This window comes from Bos grunniens, chromosome 5 (genome assembly GCF_055505025.1).
Source record: "Bos grunniens cultivar Pamir isolate PY7600 chromosome 5, Bosgru_T2T1.0, whole genome shotgun sequence".
Classification (NCBI taxonomy): Eukaryota; Metazoa; Chordata; class Mammalia; order Artiodactyla; family Bovidae; genus Bos; species Bos grunniens.
The window spans coordinates 89,965,725-89,980,294 of record NC_141169.1 but is presented as its reverse complement, the minus strand read 5'-3'; the positions used below and the strand labels follow the sequence as shown (position 1 = coordinate 89,980,294).

The window sequence follows — 14,570 nt, the reverse complement described above, 5'->3', positions numbered from 1 at the left end:
AGCTACCATTGTTTTTATTGCTTCTCTCTGGTGTATAGTACTATTAGTACCTAGCTACCATTGCTTTTATTGCTTCTCTCTGGTGTATAGTACTATTAGTACCTAGCTACCATTGCTTTTATTGCTTCTCTCTGGTGTATAGTACTATTAGTACCTAGCTACCATTGCTTTTATTGCTTCTCTCTGGTGTATAGTACTATTAGTACCTAGCTACCATTGTTTTTATTGCTTCTCTCTGGTGTATAGTACTATTAGTAGCTAGCTACCATTGCTTTTATTGCTTCTCTCTGGTGTATAGTACTATTAGTAGCTAGCTACCATTGTTTTTATTGCTTCTCTCTGGTGTATAGTACTATTAGTAGCTAGCTACCATTGTTTTTATTGCTTCTCTCTGGTGTATAGTACTATTAGTAGCTAGCTACCATTGCTTTTATTGCTTCTCTCTGGTGTATAGTACTATTAGTAGCTAGCTACCATTGCTTTTATTGCTTCTCTCTGGTGTATAGTACTATTAGTAGCTAGCTACCATTGCTTTTATTGCTTCTCTCTGGTGTATAGTACTATTAGTAGCTAGCTACCATTGCTTTTATTGCTTCTCTCTGGTGTATAGTACTATTAGTAGCTAGCTACCATTGTTTTTATTGCTTCTCTCTGGTGTATAGTACTATTAGTAGCTAGCTACCATTGTTTTTATTGCTTCTCTCTGGTGTATAGTACTATTAGTAGCTAGCTACCATTGTTTTTATTGCTTCTCTCTGGTGTATAGTACTATTAGTAGCTAGCTACCATTGTTTTTATTGCTTCTCTCTGGTGTATAGTACTATTAGTAGCTAGCTACCATTGCTTTTATTGCTTCTCTCTGGTGTATAGTACTATTAGTAGCTAGCTACCATTGCTTTTATTGCTTCTCTCTGGTGTATAGTACTATTAGTAGCTAGCTACCATTGCTTTTATTGCTTCTCTCTGGTGTATAGTACTATTAGTAGCTAGCTACCATTGCTTTTATTGCTTCTCTCTGGTGTATAGTACTATTAGTAGCTAGCTACCATTGCTTTTATTGCTTCTCTCTGGTGTATAGTACTATTAGTAGCTAGCTACCATTGCTTTTATTGCTTCTCTCTGGTGTATAGTACTATTAGTAGCTAGCTACCATTGCTTTTATTGCTTCTCTCTGGTGTATAGTACTATTAGTAGCTAGCTACCATTGCTTTTATTGCTTCTCTCTGGTGTATAGTACTATTAGTAGCTAGCTACCATTGCTTTTATTGCTTCTCTCTGGTGTATAGTACTATTAGTAGCTAGCTACCATTGTTTTTATTGCTTCTCTCTGGTGTATAGTACTATTAGTAGCTAGCTACCATTGTTTTTATTGCTTCTCTCTGGTGTATAGTACTATTAGTAGCTAGCTACCATTGCTTTTATTGCTTCTCTCTGGTGTATAGTACTATTAGTAGCTAGCTACCATTGCTTTTATTGCTTCTCTCTGGTGTATAGTACTATTAGTAGCTAGCTACCATTGCTTTTATTGCTTCTCTCTGGTGTATAGTACTATTAGTAGCTAGCTACCATTGCTTTTATTGCTTCTCTCTGGTGTATAGTACTATTAGTAGCTAGCTACCATTGCTTTTATTGCTTCTCTCTGGTGTATAGTACTATTAGTAGCTAGCTACCATTGCTTTTATTGCTTCTCTCTGGTGTATAGTACTATTAGTAGCTAGCTACCATTGCTTTTATTGCTTCTCTCTGGTGTATAGTACTATTAGTAGCTAGCTACCATTGCTTTTATTGCTTCTCTCTGGTGTATAGTACTATTAGTAGCTAGCTACCATTGTTTTTATTGCTTCTCTCTGGTGTATAGTACTATTAGTAGCTAGCTACCATTGTTTTTATTGCTTCTCTCTGGTGTATAGTACTATTAGTAGCTAGCTACCATTGTTTTTATTGCTTCTCTCTGGTGTATAGTACTATTAGTAGCTAGCTACCATTGTTTTTATTGCTTCTCTCTGGTGTATAGTACTATTAGTAGCTAGCTACCATTGTTTTTATTGCTTCTCTCTGGTGTATAGTACTATTAGTAGCTAGCTACCATTGTTTTTATTGCTTCTCTCTGGTGTATAGTACTATTAGTAGCTAGCTACCATTGTTTTTATTGCTTCTCTCTGGTGTATAGTACTATTAGTAGCTAGCTACCATTGTTTTTATTGCTTCTCTCTGGTGTATAGTACTATTAGTAGCTAGCTACCATTGTTTTTATTGCTTCTCTCTGGTGTATAGTACTATTAGTAGCTAGCTACCATTGTTTTTATTGCTTCTCTCTGGTGTATAGTACTATTAGTAGCTAGCTACCATTGTTTTTATTGCTTCTCTCTGGTGTATAGTACTATTAGTAGCTAGCTACCATTGCTTTTATTGCTTCTCTCTGGTGTATAGTACTATTAGTAGCTAGCTACCATTGTTTTTATTGCTTCTCTCTGGTGTATAGTACTATTAGTAGCTAGCTACCATTGTTTTTATTGCTTCTCTGAGCTTTGTTATTGGACAGCAATTAACATGCTTTGTACACAAGGCCATCTTGCTAACTCAAAACTCCTCTCCAAATACGCTGCCTCACACCATGCAGGCAATCGTACGTGCTTTGGCCAGGTTGTCATCACACCTTGTCGTGCTTGTGAGAGCGAAACCACTGTCCCCCCAGCACACTGAAATGTAAAGCTGGGTAGCTGATTTGAGATCTTTCTTCCTTTTATATATAGACACTAATCACTATGACATTCCTTCTTAGTACTGTATATGTACATCCCATATGTTTTGGTATGTTGTGATTTCACTTTTGCTTGTCTTGAGGCATTTTATAAATTCTTTTTAGCATTCTTTGATCTACTGTTGTTCAAAAGGGTGTTGCAAATTGTCATGTATTTGTGAATTCTCCAGTTTTTACCCTGCTATTGATTTCTAGTTTCATTCCATTGTGGATAGAAAAGATACTTGGGATGAGATCAATCTTCTTAGATTTGTTAAAATTTATTTTGTGGTGAAACATGCAAAGATATGTGTACCTTTGAAAGTAATATGTATTTTGCTAGTGTTGGGTGGGATGTTTTGTGTATGTCTTTTAGGTCAATTTGGTCTATAATGTTCTTCAAGTTATCTATTTCTTTATTATTTCTATTTACTATTTAAAATGATGTATTCAAATTTCTACTATTATTGTATTGCTGTTTATTTCTCCATTCAGTGTTTATATATTTAGGTACTCTGATGTTGGGGATAGAAAGATAGAGATATTTATTAAATCTTCCTGGTCAATTGACTCTCTCAGTTTTTATATTAATGTCTTCTTTTGTCTCTTGTGACATTTTTACTTAAAATCTATTTTGTCTGAAGTAACTACAACCACTTTTGGTTACCTACTTCGTGGAATATCTTTTCCTATCACTTCACTTTCAGTCTTTGTGTGTCCTTAGGTCTAAAGTGAGAAACTGAGAGTCTTATACACAGGAAATAGTTAAGTCTTGCTTCTTTTTAATTTTTAGTTTTTTAATTGAAGTGTAGTTGACTCACAATATTATATTAGTTTCCGACGTATAGCAATAGAAAGTCAGTATTTTGATAGACTATACTACACTAGAACTTATTACAAGATAATGGATATAATTCCCTGTGCTATATCTTATATCCTTGAAAGTGAAAGTGTTTAGTCACTCAGTCATGTCTGACTTTTTGCAATCCCATGGACTGTAGCCCACCAGGCTCCTCTGTCCATGGAATTCTCCAGGCAAGAATACTGGAGTGGGTAGCCATTCCCTTCTCCAGGGGATCTTCCCAACCCAGGGATTGAAACCAGGTCTCCTACATTGCAGGCAGATTCTGTATCATCTGAGCCATCAGGGAAGACTTGGTGCTTATCTATTTTAACAGTTTGTATCTCTTAATTTCATATGCCTAATTGTGTCCTTCCTCGTTTCCCCTTCACCACTGGAAACCACTAGTTCTCTTTCTATATCTGTGTCTTTTTCTGTTTTGCTATACAGAAAAAGCCTTTGTCTGTATTAATTTTTAGATCCCACATGTAAGTGATATCATACAATATTTGTTTTTATCAAATCATATTTTCTAGGTCCATTCACATCACTATAAATGGGAGATTTTCATTCTTTTTATGGTTGAGTAATAGTCCTACTATAAACATTGGGGTACATATATCTTTTTAATTAGTGTCTTTGATTTTTCCAGATATATACTCAGGAGTGGAATTGCTAGATCATATATTAGTTCTATTTTTAGTTTTTTTTAGGAACCTCCATACTGTAAGTGTCTGCACCAATTTACATTCCCATCAACAGCGTACAGGTGCTCTCTTTTCTCTACATCATCACCAACACTTATTATTTGTAGTTGTTTTGATGATAGCCATTCTGACAAGTGTGAGGTTATATCTTACACTTGTTTTGATGTGCATTTATGTGTTAGTGATGATGAGTATCTGTTCATGTGTCTGTTAGCCATTTGTATGTCTTCTTTGGACAATTCAGATCTTCTGCCAATTATTTAATTTTTTTTAAAATATTGAGTTGTATGGGCTATTTATGTATTTTGGGTATTAACACCTTGCCAGTCATATTATTTTCGAATCCTATAGACCACCTTTTCTTTTTTATCCATGGTTTCCTTTGATGTGCAAAGACTTTTAGATTTAATTAGATCTCATTTGTTTATTTTTGCTTGAATTTTTTTAGCTTAGGAGACAGATCCAAAAAAATTATTGTTGCAATTTATGTTAAACAGTGTTCTGCCTATATTCTCTGCTAGATGTCTCATGGTTTCAGGTCTTTATTCACCTCTTTATTTCATATTGAGTTGTGTGTATATATATCCATATTGAGTTTTATATATATATATATATACACACACACACACACACACACACATTTAGTGTAAGGAAATGTACTCATTTCATTGTCTTACATGTAACTGTTCATTTTTTCCAACACCACGTGTTGAGAGATTTGTCTTTTTTCCACTATATATTCTTACATCCTTCACTGTAGATTAATTGACCATAGGTATATGAGGTTTTTCCCTAGGCTCTCTATCTGTTCTGCTGATGTGTGTATCTGTTTTTTGTGGTATATCAGGTTGTTTTGGTTACTGTATCTTTGTACAGTTGTCTAAAATCTGGGAGAGTGACACACTCAGCTTTGATCTTTTTTCCTCAAGGCTGCTTTGGCAAATCAGGGTCTTTTATGGTTCCATATCTATAATTATAACAGCTATAAAGCTGATAATAACAAATTTGATAACAGAAAAGCTCTACATATTACATTCTCCCCTTTTGTGTACTTTACATTATTATTGTCACATTTTACATCTACATATACTGTCTAACTTTTAGAATATTTTAATAATTATTTTTAAATATTGTTATCATTAATCTTTTGTACTAGAATCAAAACTGATTTGCCCACTATATTATAGTAATACAGTATTTTGTATTTGTCTCTATGTCTACCTTACTAACAAGTTTTGTGCTTTCTTCTGCTATCATGTTGCTGTCTAATAGTCTTTTATTTCAACTTAAAGAACTCCCTTTAGTGTTTCTTATAAGGGAAGTCTGGTATTGATGATCTCCTTCAGCTTTGGTTTGTCTGGGAGAGTCTTTACCTCTCTTTCATTTGGAAGGTTTCTTTTGCTCAGTGTAGTATTCTTGGATGATATGGTTTGTTTTTGCTTTTTTCTGAGTTCTTTTAACATATTATTCCATTTCTCCTGACCTATAAGGTTTATGATGAAAAACTTGCTCTTAGTCTTGTGGGGGTTCTCTTTCTATGACAAGTTTCTCTCCTCTTGATTCTAAAAGTTCTCTGTCTTTCTTTTTATTGTAATTATACTGTGCCTTCAGTTCAGTTCAGTCGCTCAGTCGTGTCCAACTCTTCGTGACCCCATGGATTGCAGCACACCAGGCTTCCCTGTCCATTACCAACTCCCAAATCTTGCTCAAACTCATATCCTTTGAGTCAGTGATGCCATCCAATCATCTCATCCTCTGGCGTACCCTTCTCCTTCTGCCTTCATTCTTTCCCAGCATCAGAGTCTTTTCCAAGGTGTCAATTCTTCACATCAGGTGGCCAAAGTACTAGAGTTTCAGCTTCAGCATCAGTCCTTCCAATGAATATTCAGGACTAATTTCCTTGAGGATTGACTGGTTGGATCTCCTGGCAGTACAAGGGACTCTCAAGAGTTTTCTCCAACACCACAGTTAAAAAGCATCAGTTCTTTGGTGCTCAGCTTTTTTAATAGTCCAATTCTCACATCCATACATGACTACTGGATAAACCATAGCCTTGACTACACGACCTTTGTCAGCAGGGTAATGTCTTTGCTTTTTAATATACTGTCTAGTTTGGTCATAGATTTTCTTCCAAGGAGCAAGTGTCTTTTAATTTCATGGCTTCAGTCACCATCTGTAGTGATTTTGGAGCCCAAGAAAGTAAAGTCTGTCATTGTTTCTATTGTTTCCCCATCTATTTGCCATGAAGTGACAGGACCAGATGCCATGATCTTAGTTTTCTGAATATTGAGTTTTAAGCCAATTTTTTCACTCTCCTCTTTCACTTTCATCAAGAGGCTCTTTAGTTCTTCTTCACTTTCTGCCATAAGAGTGGTGTCATCTGCATATCTGAGGTTATTGATATTTCTCCCTGCAATCTTGATTCCAGCTTGTGCTTAATCCAGCCTGGCATTTTGCATGATATACTTCGCATATAAGTTAGTCAGGGTGACAATATACAGCCTTGATGTACTCTTTTCCTTATTTGGAACCAGCCTGTTGTTCCATGTCCAGTTCTAACTGTTGCTTCCTGACTTGCATACAGATGTCTCAGGAGGCAGATCGCGTGGTCTGGTATTCCCATCTCTTGAAGAATTTTCCACAGTTTATTGTGATCCACACAGTCAAAGGCTTTGGCATAGTTAATAAAGCAGAAATAGATGTTTTTTCTGGAACTCTCTTGCTTTTTCAATGATCCAGCGGATGTTGGCAATTTGATCTCTGGTTCCTCTGCCTTTTCTAAAACCAGCTTGAACATCTGGAAGTTCGTGGTTCACATACTGCTGAAGCCTGGCTTAGAGAATTTTGAGCATTACTTTGCTAGAGTGTGAGATGAATGCAATTGTGTGGTAGTTTGAGCATTCTTTGGCATTGCCTTTTTTGGGAATGGAATGAAAACTGAGCTTTCCTAGTCCTGTGGCTACCACTGAGTTTTCCAAATTTGCTGGCATATTGAGTGCAGCACTTTCACAGCATCATCTTTTAGGATTTGTAATAGCTCAACTGGAATTCCATCACCTCCTCTTGCTTTGTTCATAGTGATTCTTCCTAAGGCCCACTTAACTTCACATTCCAGGATGTCTGGCTCTAGGTGAGTGATCACACCATCGTGGTTATCTGGGTCATAAAGATCTTTTTTGTATAGTTCTTCTGTGTATTCTTTCCACCTCTTCTTAATATCTTCTGCTTCTCTTAGGTCCATAACATTTCTGTCCTTTATTGAGCCCATCTTTTTATGAAATGTTCCCTTGATATCTCTTTTTCTTGAAGTGATCTCTAGTCTTTCCCCTTCTATTGTTTTCCTCTATTTCTTTGTGTTGATCACTGAGGAAGGCTTTCCTATCTCTCTTTGCTATTCTTTGGAACCCTGTGTTCAAATGAGTATATCTTTTCTTTTCTCCTTTGCCTCTTGCTTCTCTTCTTTTCTCAGCTATTTGTAAGGCCTCCTCAGACAACTATTTTGCCTTTTTGTATTTTTTTTTCCTTGGGGATGGTCTTGATCACTGACTGCCTCCTGTACGATGTCATGAACATCCATCCATAATTTTTCATACAGTGCCTTAGTGTGGCACATTACATAGATATTCTTAAATTATTTATTTATCATTTTTTCCTCCCAGCATTTGTATGTATTTAAATAATTAAGGAAATAGCTTATGCCAAAAGAAGTTCAAATTTTCATAAAGCTCTTTAACATTGGTAAGCACTAAAACTAATCACTTAGGCAACAACCAGCATATTACCAAAAACTCTGGATTATGACAGTGAACACATAGAATTTGGCTGAAATTAATCAAATCAAAATGCATGGATAAAAAAGAAATTTACAGTGATAAAATCTGTTTAAAAAAATAGAAAGGAATTAACCACAAGATAGTTTTACAAAGTGAATTTTAAGGCAATACAATTTCTTAATTAGTACATAATAGAAAAGAGAAGAAATATATCAAATATCAAAAAATTTTTAAGTGATTTTCACAATTTTTAAAATTACATAAAGTAAAATTCAATCAAAGAGATCAAAATTGAAAACATCAAACACATTAGAAAGACATCAAAATATAATGGTTATTAAAACATAAGCATAATATTTAATAAAAATTAAATCTTTGGGCTAGGTATTACATAGTGAAGTGAAAGTCACTCAGTTGTGTCTGACTCTTTGTGACCCCATGGACTATACAGTCCACGGAATTCTGCAGGCCAGAATACTGGCCTTTCACTTCTCCAGGGGATCTTCCCAACCCAGGTCTCCCACATTGCAGGCAGATTCTTTACCAGCTGAGCCACAAGGGAAGCCCAAGAATACTGGAGTGGGTAGCCTGTCTCTTCTCCAGGAGATCTGCCCGACCCAGAAATTGAACTGGGGTCTCCTGTGTTGCAGGCAGATTCTTTACCAACTGAGCTATGAGGGAAGCCCAGGTATTAGGTAAGCACTTTGTAATATTTTTCACTCTGTAATGTACATGATTCTAACTTGGTTATGACATGTCTTACAGAGGTGGTAGGGGTGGCTTTGGCATTTAACACTCTTCTTCCACTAGTGCAAAGAAAAAATGTATATTTGCAGAGTGTGAATGGAGCACAGTTTTAAAAACAAGTCACATTAATAAAAAGAAAAAAGAGGATAAATCTCTAATGGCCTTTCAAATTACATATATTTGGTGCATTGACAAACATTCACAAACACATCCATGACCTCATGAACATAATCTCCTTTGAACCGTGCAATGACCCTATAAAATAAATAAGCTAACTATTTTGTATTACCTTTTAATGGATTAGGAAACTGAAGTTCAGTGAACTGTGTAATTTTTTCATCTTTGTTTGGTTAGGAAATTAAAAACAAGACAACTGGATCTAGATCTTCTGATTGCAAAATACATTCTTTTTTCTTTCACCACATGCGTACCAGGTAATCCATGAATAATTTTCTATCTTTGCTAAGAAGGAAACAAAATAGTGGGTAGAGGATATTAGAAGAAAGAAGAGGGAATTATGAGATATAAAGTCCATATACAAAATAAAGTCAGGGTTAAAAAAAGAGATACAGTATATCAAGAACTTAGTTTTTCTGTAACATACCAATAAATTGTATTCCAATCTTGTTTGGAAGTAGCATTTTTAATCAATAATACTTCAGGTCAGTTCAGTCGCACAGTTGCATCTGACTCTGTGACCCCATGGATTGCAGCACCCCAGGCTTCCCTGTCCATTACCAACACCAGAGGCTTGCTCAAACTCATGTCCATTGAGTCAGTGATGCCATCCAGTCATCTCATCCTCTGTCATCCACTTCTCCTCCTGCCTTCAATCTTTCCCAGCATCAGGGTCTTTTCAAATGAGTCTGGTCTTCGCATCAGGTGGCCAAAGTATTGGAGCTTCATCATCAGTCCTTCCAATGAATATTCAAGATTGATTTCCTTTAGGATTGACTGGTTGGATCTCCTGGCAGTCCAAGGGACTCTCAAGAGTCTTCTCCAACACCACAGTTCAAAAGCATCAATTCTTCAGCGCTCAGCCTTCTTCACAGTCCAACTCTCACATCCATACATGACCACAGGAAAAACCACAGCCTTGACTAGACGGACCTTTGTTGGCAAAGTAATGTCTCTGCTTTTGAATATGCTGACTATGTTGGTCATAGCTTTTCTTCCAAGCAGCAAGCGTCTTTTAATTTCATGGCTACAGTCACCATCTGTAGTGATTTTGGAGCCTAAGAAAATAGGCTGTCACTGTTTTCATTGTTTCCACATCTATTTGCCATGAAGTGATGGGACCAGATGCCATGATCTTAGTTTTTTGAATGTTGAGTTTTAAGCCGGCTTTTTCACTCTCCTCTTTCACTTTCATCAAGAGGTTCTTTAGTTTCTCTTCACTTTCTGCCATAAGGGTGGTGTCATCTGCATATCTGAGGTTATTGATATTTCTCCCGGCAATCTTGATTCCAGCTTGTGGTTCATCCAGCCCAATATTTTGCATGATGTATTTTGCATGTAAGTTAAATAAGCAGGGTGATAATATACAGCCTTGATTTACTCCTTTTCCTATTTGGAACCAGTATGTTGTTCCATGTCCAGTTTTAACTGTTGCTTCTTGACCTGCATACAGATTTCTCAGGAGGCAGTAGTCTAAGGCAGTCTGGATGGATTTAAAAATAAATCACAACTATATGCTCCTTCCAGAAGACTCATCTCAGCTCTAAAGACAAACATGGGCTTAAAGTGAATGGATAAAAGATGATACTTTAAGCAAATAGCAGATAGAAAAAGCAAGTGTAGCCATATACATATCAGACAACATGAATTTCAAGCTAAATAAAATAACAAGACACTAAGATAGGCATTATACAATGATAAAGGAGACAACTAATAAAGGAGACATAATAGTGATGAATACATATGCACCTACAATAGGAGCAACAAAATATATAAAGCAATTATAAAAAGACTTAAAGAGAATTTGAGAGCAACACAATAATAATGAGACTTTAACACCCTGCTTACATCAATGGATTCATCATCCAGACAAAATACCAACAAAGAAACAGCAGTCTTAAATGGAACATTAGGCCAGAGAATTTGACAGATTTGTTTAGAACATTCCATCAAAATGAAGCAGAATACACATTCTTATCAAGAGCACATGGAACAGTCTCAAGGATGAACCACATATTGGGATACAAAACACTAAATTTAAGAAGACTGCAATCATATCAAACATTTTTTTCCCAATTACAATAGCATGAAACTATAATCAAAGCTAGATAAATCACAAATATTGGAGAGTAAACAATATGCTACTGAACAACTTCAATGAATACTTCAGGCAGATGAAAATAAAAATATAGCATACTAAACTTTATGAGATGCAACAAAAGCTGTATTAAGAGAGACGTTTTTAGCAATAGTGGTCTATTTTAACAAATAAGATTATATATATATATATAATCTCACATCTAAAGGAACTAGAAAATAAAGAACAAATGAAGCCCAAAGTCAGTAGAAGGAATGAAATAATAATTATCAGAGCTGAAATAAATGAATCAGACTAGAAAGACAATAGAAGAGATCAATGAATCTAAATGCTTGTTTTTTGAAAAGATAAACAAATTGGCTCAACTCACTATGAAAAAAAGAGGGAAGACATAAACTCAGAACTGAAGAGGAGAAATAATAGCAGACACCCCAGAAATAAAAAGAATTATAAGAGAATGTTATGAACAGCTATTTGCCAACAAATTGGACAATCTAGAAAAGAAATGGATAAATTCTTAGAATCATACAACCTTCCATGACTGAATTGTGGAGAAATATAAATTGTGAACAGACTGATCATTAGTGAAGAGATTAAAATAGTAATCAAGAAAATCCCAAAAACAGACATCCAGGAGCAGACAGCTTTAAAAAGCAACTCAAAATGGATCAGAATGAAATGTAAGAACTGAAATCATAAAACTAGAAGAAAAGATAGGCAATACACTCTTTGGCGTTGGTCTTAGCGATACTTTCTGGATGTGTCTCCTCAGGCAAGGGAAGCAAAAGCAAAAATAAACAAACAAAAGATCTTCTGCACAGTAAAGGACACCATCAAAAAAAAAAAGGAAGAAAGAAAAGAAAAGGCAACCTACTGAATGAGAGAAGATATTTGCAAATCATGCATCAAATAAGGGGTTAATATCCAAAATGTATTTAAAAACTCACAGAGCTTAACAACAACAACAAAACCAATCTCATTTAAAAAAACAATAGGCAGAGAAGCTAAAATGCATTTTTCCAAAGAAGACATATGATGGCCTTTGAAAGGCCATATATACATAGATACAGAAAGGTACATTGAAAGATGTTCAATATCATTAATTATTTGGGCAATGCAAATCAAAACCATAATGAGATATCACCTTACACCTGTCAGAATCTATATCATTAAGAGAAAAAAAAAAATAAGCCAAGTGAGAGATAACAAGGATGTGATTTAGGATGATAAAGAGATGAAGGAAAAGTGTGTGAGTTTATCTGATCCAAGAACTGTTTTGCTTTTCATGTGTGAAATACTTGCATTTCAATTACAGCTCTCCTACATTTTTAGCTTTACTCCTCTGGTTCAATAATTTTGCATCTTTAAACTTTATTATTCTTATTCTGAAGACAGAAATGCATGACAGGCAAGGATTTTGTGAGCATTAAAAATAATACTTGTAGAATACATGGAACACATCCTAGCAAATATTAGCTTCCAGAAAATAACATAAATTGTTTTCATGTCCTTCCTGCGTTAATTGGAAAAGAAATATCTAGTGAATGAGGAGAAACTAAGTTTTCTGTAGGGTGTCAGATGCAAACCTTCATCTTTATCTCTGCTATTAAACATTTTTCAAAGGATATATTGACTCTACAGTTTCTGTTTAAGAAAATTTCGATGTATACTAATATCTATGTCATAAGAAAGCACGGATTACAGAGTACATATACATCTATTTAGAAGATGTGGTATAAATTAGCATCTTTATTATGCATATTATTGGATAGTGCATTTTTCTCATTTTTATAGCTTCTTTTCAGTTTTTTTTGTGTGTGAAATGTTCTGTTTCTTTTCTTTCATTTTGAGATACTTTCCTCTACATCAGAGGGCCCAGTTAGATTAGTTGCTTTAAAATTCCTGTCCAGCAATACTAACGTATGTGTTACTTACTAACATAATCTAAGGGTTGGACTTGGTTGATTGTTAATTTTCTTGAGACTTGGCTACATTTTCCTGGCTCTTCATGTGTTGGTAATTTCGGACATTGTTATATTCTTCCAAAGGCTGTTGATATTTTTTGTTTGTGTTACAAGGCAATTAAGTTTGTTGACCTGAAATTGCAATGTCTATCTCTTAGGAAATAGTTCAAATCTCAGTTCAATTACTTTATCCTTAGCTGACTAGCTTAAATTGTTCAGAGGTCAAATTTTTGGAGAGTTTACATACAGAATTTAAGGCCCCCATTCTCTGGATCTCTCCTTTATGAGATTCTCCCCTGAATTTATTTTTCAGATTAGACCAATATTTATTGCAAAATACAAGCAGGTTTTCTGATTCAACTGCTTTGACTCCTCTGATGCAAGGGTATATTTAGATAAAAAATTGAGAGTTTAAGATAATACAATTCCAATCATATGTGTATACATATACATTTCTAAAATTTATGTTTGTATGCTGGGTCTTCATTGCTGCATGGGTTTTCCTCCAATTGCAGTGAATGGAGGCTTCTCTCTACTTGTGTTCGTGGGCTTCTCATTACAGTGGCTTCTCTTGTTGCATAGCACGGGCTCTGGGGCGCACGGGCTTCAGTAGTTGCTGCACTTGGGCTCAGTAGTTGTGGCTCCTAAGCTCTAAATCACGAGCTCAGTAGTTACGGCACATGGACTTCATTGTTGTAAAGCATGTGGGACCCTCCTAGACAGAGGATCAAATCTGTGTCTCCTGCATTGGCAGGCAGATTCTTTTACCACTGAGCCACCAGGGAAGCCCCTACATATACATTTTGATCAGAACATTACACTGACGACCTACAGGCTTTTTTTTTAAATTGCAGGCAAAATGTTAATTTCCTCTTGTCTATCCACACTTTAATATATTTCGTAGACTTTAAGAAGTATCATAAAAAATATGAACACTTCACACACCTGCATGTCATCCTTGCACAGGGACCATACTTATCTTCTCTGTATTGTTCCAAATTTAGCATATCTGCTGCCAAAGCAAACACTCTCCCCTAAATTTTAATCTAAACTCTTTTTTCTCATTCTTCAGGTCAAAAGAACTGTGAGTTTTTTAAAAGAATTTTAACTTTTCCGAATAATGCTAACTGTGGCCTCACCTTAAAGCCATAAGAAAAAGAAACTAACCTTAGGTGTCTCCTTTTAAGTGTCAACTCCTCTCCAGAATTTGACAGCTTTTTTTGTTCTCCCACGTTTTGGGGTGTTTTTTGTTTTCCCCTAAGACTTTACAGGATCAGCCCAGTGGGAACTTATTCAGCTACATTGGAGAACTAAATGTTTAAAAATCACCCTCAGCCTGCTGAGGGTACTTAAGAAGAATAATGCAAAAAATAAGATTTGATTCATGGAAATATAAACAAATCTTGGTTTTATTGAGGAAAAAAAAAAAGAGAGAGACTTATGGAAAAGTTAGGATGCAGTGGGGCAAGAATAAGCTGTTAATGTAACAAGCCTGAATATGGGTTAACTGTACAGTTATCCAC

At 35.4% G+C, this 14,570-nt stretch overlaps 1 protein-coding gene and 1 non-coding gene across 3 annotated transcripts in view; one reads left to right on the top strand and one right to left on the bottom strand.

Moving 5' to 3' along the window:
• Window positions 1–14,570, top strand: part of SLCO1B3 (solute carrier organic anion transporter family member 1B3) — an 83,952-nt gene that overhangs the window by 10,149 nt on the left and 59,233 nt on the right. The gene's annotated exons all lie outside the window — the stretch shown is intronic.
• LOC147372597 (U6 spliceosomal RNA) lies at window positions 13,969–14,071 on the bottom strand. The gene has a single exon (XR_015165006.1). It is a non-coding gene; the product is annotated as a U6 spliceosomal RNA (small nuclear RNA).